This window comes from Polypterus senegalus, chromosome 8, assembly GCF_016835505.1.
Source record: "Polypterus senegalus isolate Bchr_013 chromosome 8, ASM1683550v1, whole genome shotgun sequence".
NCBI lineage: Eukaryota > Metazoa > Chordata > Cladistia > Polypteriformes > Polypteridae > Polypterus > Polypterus senegalus.
The window spans coordinates 101,454,503-101,476,614 of record NC_053161.1 but is presented as its reverse complement, the minus strand read 5'-3'; the positions used below and the strand labels follow the sequence as shown (position 1 = coordinate 101,476,614).

At 37.3% G+C, this 22,112-nt stretch overlaps 1 protein-coding gene across 1 annotated transcript in view; it reads right to left on the bottom strand.

The window, feature by feature from the left end:
• mapk8ip2 (mitogen-activated protein kinase 8 interacting protein 2) overlaps positions 1 to 22,112 on the bottom strand; it is a 229,440-nt gene that overhangs the window by 75,238 nt on the left and 132,090 nt on the right. The gene's annotated exons all lie outside the window — the stretch shown is intronic.

Here is a 22,112-nt window from a genome sequence, read left to right as displayed (position 1 = left end):
TTCCCTTAAATGTTCTGTATATCAAATTCTTATACAGGTGCCGGTCATAAAATTAGAATATCATGACAAAGTTCATTTATTTCAGTAATTCCATTCAAAAAGTGAAACTTGTATATTAGATTCATTCGTTACACACAGACTGATGTATTTCAAATGTTTATTTCTGTTAATTTTGATGATTATAACTGACAACTAATGAAAGTCCGAAATTCAGTATCTCAGAAAATTAGAATATTGTGAAAAGGTTCAATATTGAAGACACCTGGTGCCACACTCTAATCAGCTAATTAACTCAAACACCTGCAAAAGCCTTTAAATGGTCTCTCCGTCTAGTTCTGTAGGCTACACAATCATGGGGAAGACTGCTGACTTGACAGTTGTCCAAAAGACGACCATTGACACCTTGCACAAGGAGGGCATGACACAAAAGGTCATTGCTAAAGAGGCTGGCTGTTCACAGAGCTCTGTGTCCAAGCACATTAATAGAGAGGTGAAGGGAAGGACAAGATGTGGTAGAAAAAAGTGTACAAGCAATAGGGATAACCGTACCCTGAAGAGGATTATGAAACAAAACCCATTCAAAACTGTGGTGGAGATTCACAAAGAGTGGACTGCAGCTGGAGTCAGTGCTTCAAGAACCACCACGCACAGACGTATGCAAGACATGGGTTTCAGCTGTCGAATTCCTTGTGTCAAGCGACTCTTGAACAAGAGACAGCGTCAGAAGCGTCTCGCCTGGGCTAAAGACAAAACTGCTGCTGAGTGGTCCAAAGTTATGTTCTCTGATGAAAGTAAATTTTGCATTTCCTTTGGAAATCAAGGTCCCAGAGTCTGGAGGAAGAGAGGAGAGGCACAGAATCCACATTGCTTGAGATCCAGTTTAAAGTTTCCACAGTCATTGATGGTTTGAGGTGCCATGTCATCTGCTGGTGTTGGTCCATTGTGTTTTCTGAGGTCCAAGGTCAACGCAGCCATCTACCAGGAAGTTTTAGAGCACTTCATGCTTCCTGCTGCTGATGAACTTTATGGAGATGCAGATTTCATTTTCCAACAGGACCTGGCACCTGCACAAAGTACCTGGTTTAAGGACCATGGTATCCCTGTTCTTGATTGGCCAGCAAACTCGCCTGACCTTAACCCCATAGAAAATCTATGGGATATTGTAAAGAGGAAGTTGCAATACGCCAGACCCAACAATTCAGAAGAGTTGAAGGCCACTATCAGAGCAACATGGGCTCTCATAACACCTGAGCAGTGCCACAGACTGATCGACTCCATGCCACGCCGCATTGCTGCAGTAATCCAGGCCAAAGGAGCCCCAACTTGAGTGCTGTAAATGCTCATACTTTTCATGTTCATACCTTTCAGTTGGCCAACATTTCTAAAAATCCTTTTTTTGCATTGGTCTTAATTGATATTCTAATTTTCTGAGATACTGAATTTGGGACTTTCATTAGTTGTCAGTTATAATCATCAAAATTAAAAGAAATAAACATTTGAAATACATCAGTCTGTGTGTAATGAATGAATCTAATATACAAGTTTCACTTTTTGAATGGAATTACTGAAATAAATCAACTTTGTCATGATATTCTAATTTTATGACTGTCACCTGTATATCTTAACATTTGAACTACAGGAAGCCCTCGGGTTACAATGTTTCGACATACAACATTTCGAGTTTACAACGTTCACTCCCATAAAAACTTAAAAAAATTGAGACATGAGTGTTTTGGCTTACGCCATTAGCGTCGTTCTTACAGACTACGTGGGCACACTAGTTTGGTTGCATGCAGGGGAAGAATACGCAGTAACACAGCGTATGAGTGAGGGAGTTGGCAAACTAGCTTTGTTGCGCACGGAGGAACTGTTCTGTTTGTGTGGCTTTGTTCGGCGACTTTGTGGCCCTTAACATGGCTCCTAAATGAAAGTCAGAGTCTTCAGATGGTAGTGCTTTAAAGAACAGGAAAGCCATCACGATGGAAGTGAAATTAGACATTATAAAGAGATCAGAAGGAATAAAGGTAAGGAATTTTTTTACACTCATTTTTTGTCATTTTTTCTGTTACTACAGTACAGTGTACAGTACAGTATATTTATGTCCTTTTCGTTTTTCTGTGGTTTAGTTGTGTTTTTATGTTCTAGATTATGATTTTGCAAATGTGTTAGGATAGGTAAGTGACTTAGGGCAGGGTGTGTTTCGAATTTGGGTTACATCACTGTTGTAGGAATGGAACTGCGTCGTAACCCGAGGACCCCCTGTACTTTGATGAGAATAGTCCATTCAGCCCAACAAGGTTGTCAATCCTATTCACCAACTGTAGATTCTCTGAACCAACATCAAGCTGAGTTTTATAGGGTTCTAAAGTCCTACTATCCATTATGTTACTTACTAACTTTTTCAATCTGTCTTTGGTTCTTTGTGTAAAGAGAAACTCTGTGCAAAATTTGCTTTTCACATATTTCCTGTATTCATAGATAAGACAAAATACAAAAAACAAGTTTCCCTTTTTACTTGCTTTTATCTTGCATCTGGAAAATATTAGGTGAAGTATAATTTTATTTTTGAATTCTTGCATAGTTGCAAAATATATAAATGACGGTGACTTTAATTAATTAATTAATCAGGAATGCTTGTGATGCTGCCATGTCTCTTTACTGTCTTCCTCCAACAAAGCTGTCATATTGATTAACTTCTTCAAACCAGTACCAGTTCTTTGGGAAAAGCACTTTGTCGCTACACTATACATAACCTGCTAATGACGCATTATTCTTTCATATAAAGCATACATTTTAATTCTGCTTATTATTGTTACCATATTCCAGTGCTTTTTATTCCTGTTTATGACACATTCTTACCCTTTGGTTTAATTATTATGCTGTACCAGTCTGTGAGAGAGTAATTCTTGGGCTCAGGCAGAAGAAATAATGAGAAAGTTCATCGTTTCCAGAGATTTGTATGAAAAAGGGGGAGAACGTGAAGAACACTGATTGGTTTATTATATGAAAAAAACATTACCTTAAACTTCTAAAAAGTGTTACACCCTGGTATATGTCAACCCCACAACCACTAAACCTTAGGCACAATGGACCACCACAAATTCTGACCTACTCAAAACTGAGGCTTATAAATTGTGGCTCTCATCACATAAACTTCTACACTCTCTGACAGCACCTAGGGAATACAATAGCTGGAGTACTGAGGGCACCATAGCCAAAAATGAGAAAGAGAGAGGTGCCTACAGCAACATTAACCTTGTTGATATTTAATTGGATGTTCCCAGGAGAGCCTGACATGGATTTTACGCTGAATGCCTTAATACAAACTAAGTGTGAAATTCTTATTTGTGTCATAATTAGCTTTTGTTGTTGTTATGCAGTGCATTTCCAACAGTGAACCTGGTCCATTTGTGAAACTAGCACTCCCTGCTGTAGGCATGTCAGTTTATCCTGTTTTCATTCAAAACTCCTAAAACATGTAGGATAATTTAATAGTGTCCTTTTAATTGCCAAATTAGTGAAGGCATGTGTGTATTGTCACTCACACGCCAATAGGCCCGATACAGCATGAATACAACAATCGGGGGGATTTGAGGTTCAGCGCTAATGCCTCGCTCTCTTACCTTCTGAAACTCCATACAAAATCCATTCAACAACCGCTTTAAGAAACAGTGCTCTTCCGGGTGTTGAAGATCCGACTCCACTAGATGACTTCACTTCCGGCTTACTCCAGATGACCTCACTTTCACCTTCATTCCATTTTATCACCTCCGGCTCATCATTTCAATGTCATTGTCAATCATCCATGTCATTTCCTGTCTGTCTCATATAAAAATCCCCCTGTACGACTCAGCAATGTCTCATGGAAGTCTGTTGTGTTGTTATATTACTGCAAGTCTATTCGCCACTAGACCTACAGTATACATGTGCAAAATTCCTTTCACAAACCTTTATGCATGTCTCTTGTGTTCTCTCGGTCTTCACAGCATGTATATGTCAGTGCTCTGTAAATAACTGGCCTCACATCCAGTTCCTTCTTACTACGTGGTGGTGTTGCCCCCATATACTCTCTGAGATGCTGAGTTAGAAAAAGTGGGTTCAGAAGAGAAAATCTTAACTTACTTTGAAGTGTAAAGACATCCTTGTGCAAATAATTCACAGAAACACAATTTTTGCTTACAACATTCCTGCCATAGATTCCTTCTAACATTCAGCACTTTTTGGATCTGTCAGTATTCAGGTATTCTACACACTGAAGCCAAGCAAGCTTATTTCCACCAGGAATTTAAATTCAAAGCGTTTTCACAGAAATAGCATGACAGCTCTACATGCAAGGATCAAAATGCTTGTCAAAGCTTACAAATGCAGTATAATATCTCACATATTCAACAAAATCAGCTATAACATAAAATGAAAAGGATAGAGCTAAAAAAAGATGGGTTCAGGATGTAGAAATGACAGACTTTACAAACCAAATACTGGTGACTTTCTCATCCAGTGTTTTAACCCAGTCCTATAGGGAGAAGAAGCTTATCCTGGTAACATCTAGAACAAGGCAAGGAACCAACCCTAGATGGGATGCCACTCCATCCCAGAGCATTTGCACTTACACTGGGTAACAGGAGTAACAGGAAGAAAAGCCATATAGACACATACAGAATGTACAAACTACACACATAGAATGGTAGGACGTGGGATTAAAAAATAAACAGAATATTGGATCCAAGATGCAGCAGCACTAACCACAATGCCACCATAAATAGATTACATTGGTTTCAAAGTACAAATTCTACATTAGAAAAAGTAACATGAATGAACAAAGGGTTTTAAAAATGAACACAGAACAGCAGCACTCCAGTAGACTGGATTCAAATCCCAGCCTAGACACTGCAATTGTGGAGTCTGCAGGTTCCTTCAGTTCCTCCAGTCATGCATGTGAGAAGTGTGTGTGAGAAGAAAGCAGAAAAGTTAGATTTGAATACAAAATAGGAGGTCTGGAACTTGAACGCACACCTTATGAGAAGGATCTAGGAGTCATAGTGGAGTCAACGGCATTTACATTAAGACAGTGTAGGAAAACAATGAAGAAGGTGTAATAAATCTAATAGGATGCTTGGTTATATATCACAATGTGTTGAATGCATGTCAAGGGAGCTAATGCTTAAGTTATATAACACACTAGTAAGGTCTCACCTGGAATAATGTGTACAGTTTTGGACTGATTCTGGAACTTAGAGAGGTATGAGTTTTGAGGAAAGATTAAAAGAGCTGAACTATTTCTGTTTAGACAAATGGAAATTAAGAGGAGACATGTTCAAAGTATTTAACATCATGAAAGGAATTAGTAGACTGGACCCAAACTGTTACTTTATAATTAATTCTTCAACAAAAACATGGGGGGCACACTTGTAGCCAAGAATAAAAAAAAGAAATTATACTTCACTCAACATTTCCCAGAAGCACTTAGACATTGTGCAAAATGTTCTCAGTAAACAGAAGAGCTAATAGTTTTTACTTCTTGTCCTAGTTGTGAACAAAGAGACACGGTTGGATTCTTGTTAAGGGCAGATTACATGCAAACGTTACAACATTTTTCTTAATGCAAAGAACCGTAGACACATGAAATAAATTATGAAGTAGTTTGGTGAAGAGTAGGACTTTAGAGACCTTCAAAATTCACATAATGATATTTTAGACAATCAAGGGGAGTAGGATGGACAAGCTCATTCTGTTCTAATGAGAGTGAGTGAGTATGCCCTATGATGGCTTAGCCTTGTCCAAGGTTAGTTCTTGTTTTATATCCAATGCTGACAGAACTTGTTTTGACTCTCCAAACCTTTAATTGAAAATTAAAAAGAATGGATGAGCATATTACAAGAAAGATAAAAAATAATTCTAAATCAAAAATATATGTTACATTTTGAAATGGCTAGACAGATGTCTAAATCAGGGTTCTCTGACTGACTATATTTCTCATGCATGTCTGAGGTTTATGTACTGCACTAGCATCCTCTAACAAGAGCTGTTTGAATGGTTACAGCAGATTCCCCATTTACAAAAAAACTCACACCCTTGCATGGCAAGGAAAGGTTCAAGTTTTCTTATTAATCGGGTCATTATCTAAAGTATGAGTGAGCAGATATTGAGGTTTGTGGCTTTAAAATAAGTCTGTTCATTTCTAAAACAAATTACTGAAAGGTGTCATACTGTATTTCATTTTATTTTATATAAAATATATTCTGGAAACTTGACCCTCTCACTTCAGCCGAGGTGATCTGAATTTCATGTACTACTGCAATCATAAGTCTTACGCTGTAGCATTTTCATGATGGATGACAACCATTACAAGATATAAGCACATTCTCTTTAAACACGTTATTCAACAAACAGAAATGCTAAGACAAATGTAGAGAAAGCAGAAAATGTACTGTCAGCAGAAAATCTGGTCACTAATTTGACAAATTCTCCTGTTTTAGAATATGGATGTCGTGGCCTGGAGTGTACAGACATAACAGAATATTACATGCAAGTAGGGGACCTGCAACAGCAACAACACTTCTTTATTTTTGCATAGCCCAAAAATCACACAAAAACTGCCTCAATGGGCTTTAATAGACCCTTTTTAATTGACAGCCCCCAGCCTTTCTCTCTAAAAAGACAAGAGAAAAACTTGGAGGAAAAAATCTTTGGAAGGACAGTTCAAGGACAGACCCTTTTCCAGGTAGTTTGGGCGTGCAAAGAGTGTCAAGGTAAAAGGGTAAAGGGTGAGGGGGTAAATAAAACACAAAAAACAGAACACAAGTACAGCAGCTAGACATTCCCAATTCTTGAGGTGTAATTATAAATATGGATTACCATATTAATTAGTAGCTGTCCCCGCGTCTCGGCCCGCGTAGTAGTGAAACAGGACAAACTTTAAAAATCAATAAACAAACTTGTATCACTAGCTAAGCGGAGGCAAGGAACACTCTAAAACACAGAGGTACACTGACTCCAATGGAGGCTGGCGCATGAATGAGGAGGTCCCTACCCGGCTCCCTGCTCCCCTCGGTCTGCAGCCACTCTCTTGGATTAACGTGAATAAATCGTGCCTGCAAGTTAACTATGATACTTAGTGCGATGAGAGAAGTCGCAAAATCAACCAGAATGTTCAAGCAAATTATAGAAAAAACCCAATCTAAATCCGTTAAGCAGTTCTCTTGTGAAAAGCAGACAGACAGACGTTTGATTTTATATTTAGGGATGCAGTACTTGTTTCTTACCAAAACTTATTCTGTATGACAAAAACACTGTAAACATTCTTAAAAATGCCACAAATCTGTCACATGTTAATAAGATGTTTATTAACAAGATACAAGGTTATGAGGCTTAACAAGTTTACAAGTAAATTAGACAAAATTTCCCGTTAAGTGAAGAAATGTATTGTTTACTAAGCAGCGATTCAAATTATTCCTTATATTTTCTTTTTCATACTGAAAATGTGAGCTGCTGTACCAAACACACGCTCACTCACCATCCAAACTCAGGCAAGCAGTGTTCATTTTAATTAAAGGACAGAATAAAAGTGTCTGAATTCAATAAAGTAGCTTTTCTTGTCGTTTACCTAATTGCACAAGATGACTGCTCTGATTCCTTTTTCTCAGTTTATTACACCACTTTGTTTAATGTAAAGGTTAACAATTCAACCTTCTCTGTCTGTCTGGTAAAGGCTGCTTTACTGCTCTCAGTTTACAGGAAAATCACAGGAAAAAAACAAGACATGTGAAGCTATCATAATACCTTGGGAAAAGGAGCAGTTTAAGTTAATTAGTATAAAGCTTAGAAAAGCAGATGCTAAAATATCGTTTTTTGTGATTGGCCAATTTATTGATCACCAATTTAGTCCTTTGCAGTGCAAATTGTCCAATTTTGATCGGATTAATCAGAGCATCACTAAGAAGGGACATCTCTTATAGTAGCAGAAAAATCACTCCAAACTTTAGGGGCTCTGTAACTAAAACTTCAACACCCCAATGTTGTTTGATTAATTCTTGGAATCATGAGCAAGCTAGCATCTTGAGATCTTAATGTGTGCTCAGGATTGTAAATATTAATAAGGTCAAATCAGTAAGCAGGGCCTTGGCCGTTTAAGGCTTTATATGTTAAAAGGTGGAATTTTTTTAATCAGCTCTAAGCTTAACTGGAAGACAGTGTAGGTACTTGAGAACTGGAGTTGTGTCTAATTCTTGTAATGATTCTTGTAGCAGCATTTTGAAGTAACTGAAAGCTTTTTAAAGAACGAATTGAACAGCCAGTGAATATCACACTGCAGTAGTCAGTACTACTAGAAATAAATGCATGAATTAATTTCTCAGTATCCTGCACACTTAGAAAACATCTAAACATGTTGTGAAGCCAACCCGGATACAGACAGGCAGGATACCAATTTACCACACACAATAAGTGGTTTCTTTACAGTTTTAAAGTGCATAATCACCAGTACCACAATACAACACACCACCACAGTCCCTTCTTGCCGCCAGTCCTTCTCCCTCCACTCCTCCTCAGGCTTTGTCCTCTTCCTCCCAACTCTGGCCATCGAATGGTGGGGACTGGCCCCTTTTTACAGGCCACCCAGAAGGAGTCCAGGTGCTCAACGAGCTTCTTCGAGCCACACTTCTGGGTGTGGAGGAAGTGTGGCCAAATAAGGCCCTGGAAAGGTCCATGCGCTCCCATGCTTATGACCCATGGCCCTGCTCGGGGCGGCCCTCTGTTGGCCCGGGGGAGAGAGTATTTTCAGGACAGTTTCTCCCAGTCCTTTCACACTCAGGGCATCCTGATTAGGTAAGAGTTCTGGCCGCCCGCCACAATGTTTAACATGTGAATTACATATTTTGGATAGTTTTATAATGTGTGCTTTAAATGACATGCTAGAGTCAAACATAAAGCCTAGATTGTGTGCCGATTCAGTAAAACCAATGGTGATACCAACTGAGTTAAATAATGAGAAAATATTATATCAGCACTAGTCCTTCCAATAATTAACACTTCTGTTTTTTTGTATTCAGAGTAATAGTACTCATCTATCCACTCCTTTCACTCATTGACACAATGAATTAAGGACCATATCAGAGAAACGTCATTTGGTCTAAAAGAAAGGTATAACTGGGTACGAGTGAAAATTAATATTTTTTTTTATATAAGCAAGTAAAGTGAAAACAGTAAAGATTACAGTACTGAGCCCTGCGGGACACCATATTTAACTTCTGCATATTATGATGAGTTCTGTATGCACTGGAAATGGTTTGATTAATAAGAGCTAAACCAAGTAAGTACAGTGCCCGTGAGCCAAATGTAATCTTCCAGCCTATGTAGTTAAGCAGAACAGTCAATGTTGTCAAACACAATGCTTAAATCCAACAACATAACTGCTATGAAATTTCCATCATCAAAGGATATCAGAATGCCATTTACGACACGTGTTAGTGTTGTTTCTGTACTGTAACAAGTGAGGAAGTCAGAGTGAAACTTTTCAAATAAATTGTGCTGTGTAAGGTGTGACTGAAGCTGAGTGGCAACTACGGTTTTCAAGTATTTTAGAAAAAAAAGAGTAATTTTAAAATGGGTCTATAATTAATTAAGTATATGTGGGTTTAGGTCTGACTTTTTAAGTAATGGTCTAACTGACAATTTTAGTGTAGCAGAAACTGCCCTATTCAGTAATGAATTATTGATAAAGCTAAGAATGGTTGCTGCCAGAACAATGCATTTCAAGGCACACACACTCATAGGCCTGCACTTACTCATTCTGGGTCAATATAGAGGTAACAAAAAACCTTTAATGCACATCTTTGGGATGTGTGTACTCTCAGTAATGCCCACACAGACGTGGAAAGAGAAAATCTAAATATCTTACAGTTAGTGCTTTGCCTTATTCTATTATTATATTAATTAAAGAAATACCATATTGATTTTACTACACTAATTATTATGCTAGTGCAGTGGTTAGTACTGCTACCTCATAGCAGAAGAGTCCTTTGTCCAAATCACATTGTGAGCGAGGAGTTTGTATAGTTGAGGCTCTGTTTGCTAGGTTCTGGCAGAAAGCAGCCATGTAAACCTCAATCTGTGCACCATTTATGGGGTCAGTAGACATCCAGTTAGCTCGGCGGTTAGTGACCCTAGTCAATGATGCCCAGCTGTGCCTCAGCTGCACTATTTGTGGCACATAAAGTTTAAAGATGAGGGAGTCCTGTGCGCTCCCATGACTCCTTCTGCACCTGCCATAATGATGCATTCAGTGTTGTGCCATCTTACAACTTTTACTGTCAGTCCACACTTTTTTGAATATTTATTTACTTTTGCAAGTTCTCCCCAGTCTTTATTTATCACATGCTTTATCATGCACTTTCATATTCTGTACTGACAGTAACATGTCTTATCTTTTTGTTATTGTGTTGCATTAAACTGTCTGTTTGTGTCTAATGGTTGGTTGGTAGGCATCTTGGTGAAACCACATGGTAGTGAAGTCTCTTACACAGAATGTAAGCTGAGTGAAAAATGTATAGGGTGGTCCAGATCTAATTATGCAATTTTCATTACACTATAACTTATTACGTTTATTACATGGAAAATCACCCGAAAAATCCCGGACCAACGAGAAGTGTGTGAACTGACGACATGAAGAATCGTCTTCGCGCCGAACTGGAATCGTCCCTGCATAAATCAAAGTCATCCAGACGATCTGGATCTGCATAATTAGATCTGGACCACCCTGTACATATTTGTTGTTCGCCTTCCCATGACAGGTGGCGCAATTGCTTCATGCTAAATGCAGATTTTACCACAGCCTATGCAGAGTACTGCAAGCTGCTAGAAGCTTATGTAACAATCTCTAATCTACAGTATGGGGTGCCTCCACAGTGGTATCACTTGAAGTAGATATCATGTTGCTCTGCTTGCGTAGGAGAAATCTGAATTTACACAGACCCCCTGGCAGCTGACTATAGACTTTGCAGTGTTGAACAAAAGTTGCCATTTCTTTCTTTCTTTCTTTCTCTTTCTTTCTTTCCTTGTGCCATCCTGTTGGGGCCCTAATCTCCAGCAACCTCTTTTAAGGCTCCCTTTACAATATATGTATTAATAAATAGATGCAAGAAGTAAGTACCCCCTCTTCCAATTCAATGTTTTTACATATTGTTACACACGTACGCATGGGAGTTGCACTAGCTTTCTCTCTCTGTCCTCTGTGGACTATCCTCAGGAAATCCCACTAGGTACTGACACCATTGATAATGTCACTTCCGGTACCAGTGCCATGGATGACATCATTTCCAGTCCTGGAGACTACACTTAAGGTACCAGCACTCCGGCTGACATCACTTCTTGTCTCGACGACATCACTTCTTGTTCGGGTCCAGATGGTGTCACTTCTGGTCACAGCCTTTAAAGCCACCATGTTACCTAACTCAAATCAGTTTTGTTTTGGACCCCAACCTGTAAACAACTCAACAAAAATAACCATTTTGCAGCCAAGGCATAATATACAGGTGGCTGCCGCAAACCTTTTTGATGTCTGTGGCCTGTTATTGTGACAATATCAAGACATAACCAACAATCATCTACTACTCACCAAGTTCTGAAATTAAATTAATCTAACCTCAGGTCACTAAAGACATATAAAAAATAGTTAATGATCAGAATGTGGTACTACCTAACCTTTGGCAGCTCAGTAACACCATGTCAAGGACAAAAGACAACTGCAGTGATCTCAGATAATCAACTACTGCTGTTTCTTAGTCTGAGAAGGTTTATAAGGCAGTTTTTCAGCAATCTGGAGTCCATCAGTCTACAGTGAGGAGTATTATTTACAAATGGAGTATATTCATCTGTGGTGGGTTGGCACCCTGCCCAGGATTGGTTCCTGCCTTGTGCCCTGTGTTAGCTGGGATTGGCTCCGGCAGACCCCCGTGACCCTGTATTCGGATTCAGCGGGTTAGAAAATGGATGGATGGATGGTATATTCATGTCAGTTGCCAATCTTCTCAGGAACTGGCAAATAAATGCATCCAAAGGTAAGACCATATGATACGCTGAGAAAACTGCAAAGATGTTTGAGGTAAGGTGGTTGGAAGAAAGCTGATTTACTCCAAAACAACATGGCAGCAAGCAACAAAACAGACAAAACTAAAACGGAGCTTTTATGCTATTATGCAATGCTACAGTATGTTTAGCAAAAACCCAAATAGTGCACAGAAATTGTTAAAAGCCAAAATGGAGATGGTTGATGGTTTGAGGTTGCTTTTGGCAACAAAGAACCTGAACACCTCGCAATAGTTGTATTCACCATGAACTAGTCTTTTATAACAGAGCTTTCTAGAGGAAAAAAACCTGAGCTCTAGCTTGGCTGAAAGTGGATTATACAAAACAATGCACATAAGCATAAATGTTTTGGAATTGCCATTGAGATGCGGCAACAGAACATTAAAGAAACTGCAAAAAACAAATGTTGTGAAGCATCAAAGAAGTTACATAGTGAAGCATGGAGGAATAGGCCAAAAGTCCTCTAACGTGATGTAAGAAAACAATGACTTTAATTATTGCTACTAAAGGTGGTTATGTACCCAGGGCTGTACCTACCTTGTTACACATGGCTTCTGCATGTTGACGTATTCTTTATTAAATATATAATTAGACAGTGAATCCTTCTATGTGTTACTTGTCACTTATGGTTTTGTGTAGTTAAGGACTTGGTGAAAACAAGATGATTGCTAGTTATATCCTAACATCTAGTTGTTCACAAGACAGGTGCTCCATACACCCATAATGGTATAAGTGTGTTGAGAGAGACAAAGACCCGTTTGGCTGCCATTTTTAATCATAACTCTTAATTAAATACTGTATAATATTATAAAATGCTTCCCTTTCCTTTGATTTGGGCCATAGTTTAATATTTCATCTTTGATATTTTATATATAGAATCTACCCTATTTTCTCACTTTCCATCTTTTTTCTATTACAATTACATTTTACATTATAAATCTTAGGACAATGAAATAAGATCAAGAGTGCAGTATATTTAAATGTACAATGTAGATCAGTAATCATGAAAAGCAGATAGTAACACAAAAGACTCATAGCAGATTTATATTAATGATTCAGCGAGGTCATACATCAAAAGTCGCTCTTTAGTGCTGTAGGCAGCTATGGAAAATATCTGGTAATCCCACTCATTTATTGCCTCTGTTAAAGACCCCATCGCATTAAAGAAACATTGGCTCCTAATGGCCATCTGGACAAATGATTAACATGCCTATCATTATTAAAAGTCCATATTCACTGGTCTTCAAGGTTTTTGTGATGTCTCTATTTCTTATCAAATCAGCCATTTATCATATAACAAAATAGGTTGCTTAATGTCTTAAAATAGTACTAGTAGTGGTAACATGTCATTAATATAATACAGAAAATTCAATGATGTACAGCACTTTAATATTGATAGGTAAAGCTTTAAGTTATAAAATCTTAATGAAAACATAGAAATGATTTCCAAGATGAGGCACCGGGACAAATTGGAAATGCTTCACATTTCTTTCAGATCTATTAGAAAAGCAAGGCTTAAATTGTCTTTTGAGTTTTAATGTAAAATTATATAATGTTTCACAGACCAAGCACTCTTAAAGTTAAAAAAAAAAATGTAGTAATTCTTTATCCTCTTTAAGGTTGGCAGTGGATCACACCATCTAACCTCTGACGGGATATGGATACTAAATGGAAAAGATTACCTGGTCTTTCTTAGGTTATACAAATTGTACATCATACCCGGTTACATATACCATAGGGTTTCCTCATCTGAAAAATCAATATTTATCCCTAGCGTGGCAACAAAACCCCATTTCTGTATACTGTTCAAAGTCATGTGCCCAGATAGAGCTCATTTCTCTCTAGTGAATGACATTGCCTGTTTGAAGGATGTGTAGGATAGTCTCCTTTATGTAGGTTAAACAGCACAAATATAAAACAAAGCATGAAATAAAATGCTCACATTGCTTTATTCAAATACCTAGAGCTAAGCCTCAAGCCATCTCCTTATACATCACTGCCAAAGCTGTCTGCTATTAAGCTCTCATTTAACGATCATGTCCATCCCATGTCTCATCCATACCAGACCCATTCCTTGATAAAATATCATCGCATTTTTAAAGGACATAATGTCTCTAAACAAGGCCAGGTGATCCAGTCCATTAAGTTCCTTTCGTTTCCAAACCAAAGTTCTCAATGAAATATAACGGAGTGATCAGTCCAATATCACTTGATAGCTTGTTCCATGTTTCCATTGTCTGTGATTTTTGTGTGGTTTAATCTTAAATGCACTCCCAGTTTAACAGTTGACCTGAAATAAACCTGCTGGATTCTTAACGTCTTTTGAGATTTCAATGCAGGAATGCCCTTGGATACATTAAGTCACGCCTGTTCATCTAGTCTCTCCTCATAATAAATATGCAGTACAGTATATACATAAATTATTCTATTTAGTAAGGCTGCTCATTCCAAGTTTTTGTGTCATGGGGCAAATATGGAGCAAGCCCAGTATCAAGCAACTATACTGGACATGGCACCTGTACATCCATAAATATTTTTCTGAAAAGAAGAAAATTTACATTTAAATTGCACATTGCGGACTTTGGGGAGTACTTGTGCACTGTTCCAAAAACCAAAAAAGGTCAAAGATGCCCAAGTGCAAAGAAAGTGTTTTACCTGAAAGGGAGGGTACATTTACAGCATATAACATAAAAACGTCAAACAAAAAGAGAAATGGACACATTTTAGTGACCCTTAGAGCCTACCAAATACTAACTGGATGGTATCAACCTCATGGAATGATCGGCCCAGTTTCCCACAAGTATAACACACAACTTGTCTAGCCCTGTGTTCAACCCAAAACTCTGTCCTGACTCCAATTAAACTAAGGTAGCTTTACAGACCCAGTCTAAGAGCCACTTACATGATAACCCCCAGGCACTGCTTCTAGGGTTATGAATTCCACAGCCACATTCCTTAAGCTCTGAAATATATGAGTATTTTCTTATCCAACCACAAGCTCCATGGATACCCATTTACTATTGTTATGAGTGCATGTATGATAAATTGTTGGAATTTACCAAACATATTGACCTAAAGACATTCAGATTGCTGTACACACTGAAAGTGATCAAAGCTATACATGCAATTCAGTTTCAACAAAAATGACCTGTTGATATTGGCTTGTTTTAATTGTGCCCTGAAACCAAAGTATACCTTACTGCAGAAATAGCTCAAATCTATGTAACTATAAAACAATATCTAAATACAGTACATGACTCCTGCTTCACAAGTTCAAGTAGAGTGCATAGGAAAATTTTAAGTGATGAGATTTGACTCTTGGTAGGCTACCAGTGTATGCTTCACGTATTGTGATGGGTCAAGATTGAACTCTTAAAAAAGATGGGATAGATAATTCAGGACATGGCAAGGTCAAGAACTATTTAATCTTACTGTAGAACAAGCACAAGAAATTAACAGAGGTAGTACGAGATAGTACAGAGGAAGTACAGTAATCCCTATTCGATCGGGGGGGAGCGTCCGTATCCACTAGGCACAGCCTCTGTGCAAACAGCACCTCTGCTCACAGCCCCTCCGTCAGGCGCAGAGAATGTCAAAGAGGGTGAGAGAGAGGCAGAGACAAGCAAACAATCGAGCACCGCACGGGAAGCATATCTTATAGCATTGAGGAGTTTTAGTTAATATGTAATACATGCTCTGATTGGGTAGCTTCCAAGCCATCCGCCAATAGCGTCCCTTGTATGAAATCAACTGGGCAAACAAACTGAGGAAGCATGTACCATAAATTAAAAGACCCATTGTCCACAGAAATCCGCGATACATATTTAGATATGCTTCCATATAAAATCCGCGATGGAGTGAAGCCGCAAAAGTCGAAGCGCGATATAGCGAGGGATTACTGTACTCATATACAGTATACTCCACCAATGTCCTGTTGCAGAGCTGTCAAATGTTTTTCTAGTATTATTTAAATTTTTGTTTATTTTATGGTTCTTTTCAGGAATGTTATGGTCATTGTAAAACTGTGAAGTTGGCTATTTGGACTTTGCATTTTGCTCGACATATGTGATGTCATGGTGGTCATCTTATTTAAGGCTGAACTGCTTGTTCTTAGGTATCTGAACTTTGTTTAAAAGTAAGGGAAAAAAGACAGCAAAAAGAATTTAATTCTTACATAGTTCAAATGATAAGATTACCATCTTCAATTAATCAATCAATCAACATTTATTTATATAGCACATATTCATACAAAAAAATGTAGCTTAACAAAATTATTAGAAAAATAGAAGACACAATAAAAAATAAACATAAGTCAACATTAATTAACATAGAATAAGTAAGGCACGATGGCCAGGGTGGACAGAAAAAACAAAAAAAAACTTCAAATGCTGGAGAAAAAAAATAAAATCTGTAGGGGTTCCAGACCAAGAGACCGCCCAGTCCCCTCTTGTCACCCTCGTTTTAGTGCTTTTTGAGTTTTGATTTGCCCTGTTAACATAGACCATAAGAAATCTTGCAAATGAGAGGAGACCATTCAGCCCATCAAGCTTGTTTGTTTAGCTAATAGCTAAGCTGTCCTAATATCCTATCAAGATTCTTCTTAAAGGTTTTCAAGATTTCTGCTTCAACTACATGTGTCATCAGTTTGTTCCAGAGTCCAACAACTCTTTAATAGTGAAGTACTTCCTGGCTTCAGTCCTAAATGCACTTCCCTGTAATTTCAAATGGCATCCTCGACTATGTGATTCACTATTTGGTCAAAACAATTCTGCTGGATTTGTTCACTTGTTTTCTAATCTCATTCCTTTAGTGTATGAATTCCCATAATTGTCTTTTTACTATGTTTGGCAGCCATGTTCTAATGCTTCTTCATCTAAATGAACATGACAGTGTTTTCCATTTATAATTCACTGTATGTTTCCTTTTGGCCTAAGAAGTACTGTTCAATTTTTCAAAAATCCTTATACAACTGCCTTGATTTGGCTGGCAACTTAATTTTTCAATGTTTTTAATTTAATGATGTTGAAAATAAATTATGTTCTCCTGCAGCTCTGCCTTGTTTTTTTATCGGAGCCTCATTTTGCATTATGCAGTTACCAGGCAAGACAATCAGGAGTGGATGATGCGTGGCTCATCAACATGACGGCATAAAGGTCAGTGTGTGTAATCCTTGACCATCTAAAATTTCTCTTAAGAAAAACCTTTAGTGATCATTCTTATACCTTTTTCAGTTAATAATTCTTCTTCTAATAATTCTTCTTCTTATGTTTCTTGACTTTATTTAATATCTGTTCAATTTTTCTTTGATTGCATGTCCCCTTTGGGCTACAGAACCCCGTATTGTATTCTGTCTTTGATCTTTGATTTACATTCTGTGCTTTGTTTATTTGTTACACATCTTCACCTGGCCAGTTATTTTGACTTTGTGACTTCTCCCAGTTGCCTTTTTATTTAAAACTGGTGTGATTCAATGTAGGAAGTACAAGAAGGAGCAAACAGTGGTTTAGAGTAGTTGTGGAACACTTAGAAAAAGCATGAAGGAATTCACTAGTATATCGTAGCAGATTTAAAGAAACAAAACATTGAGAGACAGGGCAGATATCCCAAAGCAGTAACATTTGGAGCACAATATTCCCCTCACCTCCTGGAGGGTGGTGTAAATATCATTGCAGACAGGCCATATTTTTCTGAAGTGGATGACTCTGCTGGCTTGTATTTTCCACATTTCTCACCAGTATTAATGGCTGCCTTTTGGAGCCACAGTCAAGACCACTTTATTAAGCACCAACTATGGTTGGACATATTTGTTCCTGGATACATAATCTGTGCATCATGTCTGCTTAGGAATTCAATTCATTAGCTTTGTAGCAGACATAATCTTACTCATTTGGGATGTACAATCTTGTCAGGAAAACTAAAAGAAACAAACTTTGAGACACAATCAACATTTCACACTGTCCTCAGATTTGTGAAAAGAGCAAGGTTACCTTTTACATTAGCTACTTATGCTGACATTAATGTAATCAATAAGTTACAAAAGATAAAATTGGATACCACTAATAAAAAGATAACATGAAAATACAAAATACGACAAAAGCTACAGAATGATGCCTATTAAATAGACACAGCCATGCACTGGCTATTTCATGTAGGATATTACATTTTTAATGTTAAGCCCTAAGACTTAAAAATGAACTTCAGTATATATTTAAGAAACTTATATATTACTTTTATATATAACAGTGTCCCTTTTACTTTTCCTCCCTCCACTAATGCACAAGCGATGCAAGCACGTTGGCAAAACAAAACCTCAGAAGAAAGACAAAGTCGCTTAGCCACTAACATCGGCAAACTGGTATCCCTTTTAAATTTTCCTCCCACCACTAATTCCCAGAGCAGTTCTTTCAATTACCTGAAATCTCTACATTTCAATTTTTTTCTGACAATTTCAGTAGTTTCTAGGACCCTGGGCTTTTTACAGCACAAGCTTACACAGCTAGTGTGTGTGTGTGTATATATATATATATATATATATATATATATATATATATATATATATATATATATATATATATATATATATATATATATATATATATATATATACATATACTAATAAAAGGCAAAGCCCTCACTGACTGACTGACTCACTCACTCACTCATCACTAATTCTCCAACTTCCTTTGTAAGTAGAAGGCTAAAATTTGGCAGGCTCATTCCTTACAGCTTACTTACAAAAGTTAGTCAGGTTTCATTTCGAAATTCTACGCGTAACGATTATAACTGGAACCTACTTATGTACATATATACCGGCCATAGCCTGCAGCTCGGCCCCCGGGTGAGGCAGAGTTGCGTCCCTCATCGTCACGCCTCCCACGTAATTGAGTGCCTGCTCATACAAGGCCGTCCGTCAGCGGCAATCCTATAGAAATACTCTGCCGTGAAATATTCGCATGTGATGGACTGTGCTTATTCAAACGAAGATGAGGCTGCTGCTAAATATTCACGAGCAAATCCATTCATAAGTGCAGCTACTGCGGAAACAAAGCACGGTGTAAACCTTAAGTTTAAATTAAGTTCATAGACACGCTGCCGCTGGCGTTTGTCATGCCTACGCCGAATACGATATTCGCGAGATACAAGTTTAATGAGAAGACGCAGGGTATAAATGAGACTTTTTATCACTTTGTAATGGAGTTAAAATTGCTGGTGAAGGACTGTGCTTATGCAAACTAAGATGAGATGGTCAGGGATAGAATAGTGTTTGGCATAGTCTCAGCAAAAGTGTGACAGAAACTTTTAAGTGGCGGGTCTGAGCTAACATAAATAAAGCCGTGCACATCGCGAGATCGCATGAGATAGCACAAGCACAGCTGAGAGGCTTTGATGCACATACTCCGAGCGGCTCACGTGAACTGACTTTGCAGGACTGGGAAAGGTAAACCTGTGCATGCCGTGTGTGATGTCTCAGACACACTACTTCTCTGCTGCGAAGCGCGGGTATTTTGCTAGTATATATATATATATATATATATATATATATATATATATATATATATATATATATATATATGAAATCATTTTGTAATGTATAGCAGTGTATTTTACAAGGTTAAAATAACTTGAACTTGTCTATAAGATGATTTGAATTCAGTTTTTATAACTTTCCAAGACAGTAAGAAGCTGCTTGGCCAGATATATATTGTACTCTATGCTAGACATTGCATTTTAAAACAAGGGTAAACAATACTTTTATTTATTTTGTCACAATTAATGGAGCATTAACTGGAAGTCCACCAAGGGGCAAATCCTATCACTTAACATTCTTCTGATGGACTCCACTAGGAACTTGCAAAACAATAATATAATTTAGTGAGTAGTTAAAAATCTTGCTTGCTATATATTTCACAATTAAATGAGTTTTTAAAAAAAGCTACATTTTATTAATTTTTTTTTGTGAGTATTTATCCAGTTCTGAAGATTGCCCAGCTCGTTTTGAATTGCTGTTTTATATAAACTATGACGATGTCAACCACAGAAATAATACACTCAGAATTTAGCCATTCAAAGTCAGAATTAAAAGAGCTAAATGGAGTAAAAGCACTGATTTAACCTTAAAAAAATTTCGAACCAGATATACTTCTAAAAAGATAAAAACATTTACAAATGATATGTAATATTTGTTTTTCCTTTCTGCCTGCAGGTGCTGTTTGCTTTCTGCGGGAACAAACTAAAAAGAAAGTATTTGCACTTACCTTTATTCTAATACAAAATCATGAGGGAAAAAAAGTACAATGACAATGATTACTCTGTGCTAGGACTAAGTTGCAACTTCAACATAATGTAAGAACTTGTGAGCTTGCTGACACGGCATCTCACTCGCTTACAAATGGAAATTCAGCACCTCGGACAGCAGCCTTTAAGCGCGTTTTTCTCGTTGTGCATTTTTAATGTAGCTTTCTACTGGAGGTTTCAAACTTAGAAATTAAGCATAATTAATTATTTGTCTTTCACATTTTTTATTTAATTATACTAAATCTTTACTCCAGTTTAAATTTGATTCTACGCAGCTTAATACAGTATAAGAATTTCAGCTTTTATTCAAGTAAATTGCATGGTTTATTTTTTCTCTGTATTTATCATTTTCTGAACTTGCTTTTTCTGATAAGAAGTTTGGATTCAATACCTTAATGCCTTAATAAAACATCTGGTTTTTGCATCTTTAATTGTGTGTAGCTAAGCCAGCAGCACTTAATCTTCCTCATTTATTCCTTTTACCTTTATCTTATGTGTAAATTATTAATTAACATTTGGCATTTAATATGAAATTTACTCAGTCAGTCAGTCGGTCATTCTCCAACCCGATATATCCTAACACAGGGTCACGGGAGTCTGCTGGAGCCAATCCCAGCCAACACAGGGTGAAAGGCAGGAACAAACTCCGGTCAGGGCGCCAGCCCACCGCAGGGCACACACACACATGCTAATTTATAAATAAGTTGTACAGGTTGGTTCTTTTCCTTTCTTCTTGAGGTTTTTAGCTGTTCTCCTAAACATTCACTGACTTTTGTATTTTCTTCTCTGTGGAACTCTTAGAGAAGGCTTTTCCATTTCCAGCACAAACTTCAAATTCACTGAACTTTGCCTCTTGCATTTTAAAATTGCAATCCCCATTTTCCCCAATTTTTTCAGAAATTCCTTCTTGATTCAGATTCTTTCTGTTATGCTGACTATTGCTTCTTATTGCTAGCCATTCCTTAAATACACTCACGTGATTATTTAATTTTGTGACTTGATGGCAGCACATGCACATTAGTCAAAAGTATTTGACTAATTGTTGTAACCAACCTGGTTATTTTATGTTTCTTTCAGATGTCTTCTTGTTCGATTTCTAAACCTAATTTACATTAATGTATTCATTTAAAAAGAATTTTAAGTGAAGTAGAAGCCAAAACATCCCCTAAGAAATGTATTTTAAGCAACACATTGATAATTATGGTAGGTTCTGTTAGAAGTAAATGGTATCTTTGATGAACTTCATATATGATGAATGTATCAAGCAAATATTCATAAACATCATAACCTTAAAAAAAGCTTATTGACATTTTTATAATTTGCGATAAATTAAATCAAATAGAATTTCAATCTTGCATGAGCTGCACTGTTTTTCTCTGTGAAGTTCTGGCTAAATAATTCATGACTGCAGCACATTGCTTCCTGTTTAAAATGCAGCCTTGAGAGAAAGACTTGCTGGGGGGTTTGCCGATTAGGATTACTGTACTGGGTGGAGCATATGGTCTGATTTGAGAGGAGGCACAAGGGACTCCAGGAATAATTCAGCAAATGAAAAACAAAAAGACAAAGAGGTATAAATAAAAAGCTCTAAAAGTATTTCATGTCTTTAATAACAAGGAGTGTTTGAATAAAAAGATATGAGCAGCATTCATTTTCAATTAGCCATATAGTATTTTTAACATTCTGCACAGTTTTGACTGTTTACACCAGATGTGTTTATATTAGGGCTGCCAAAG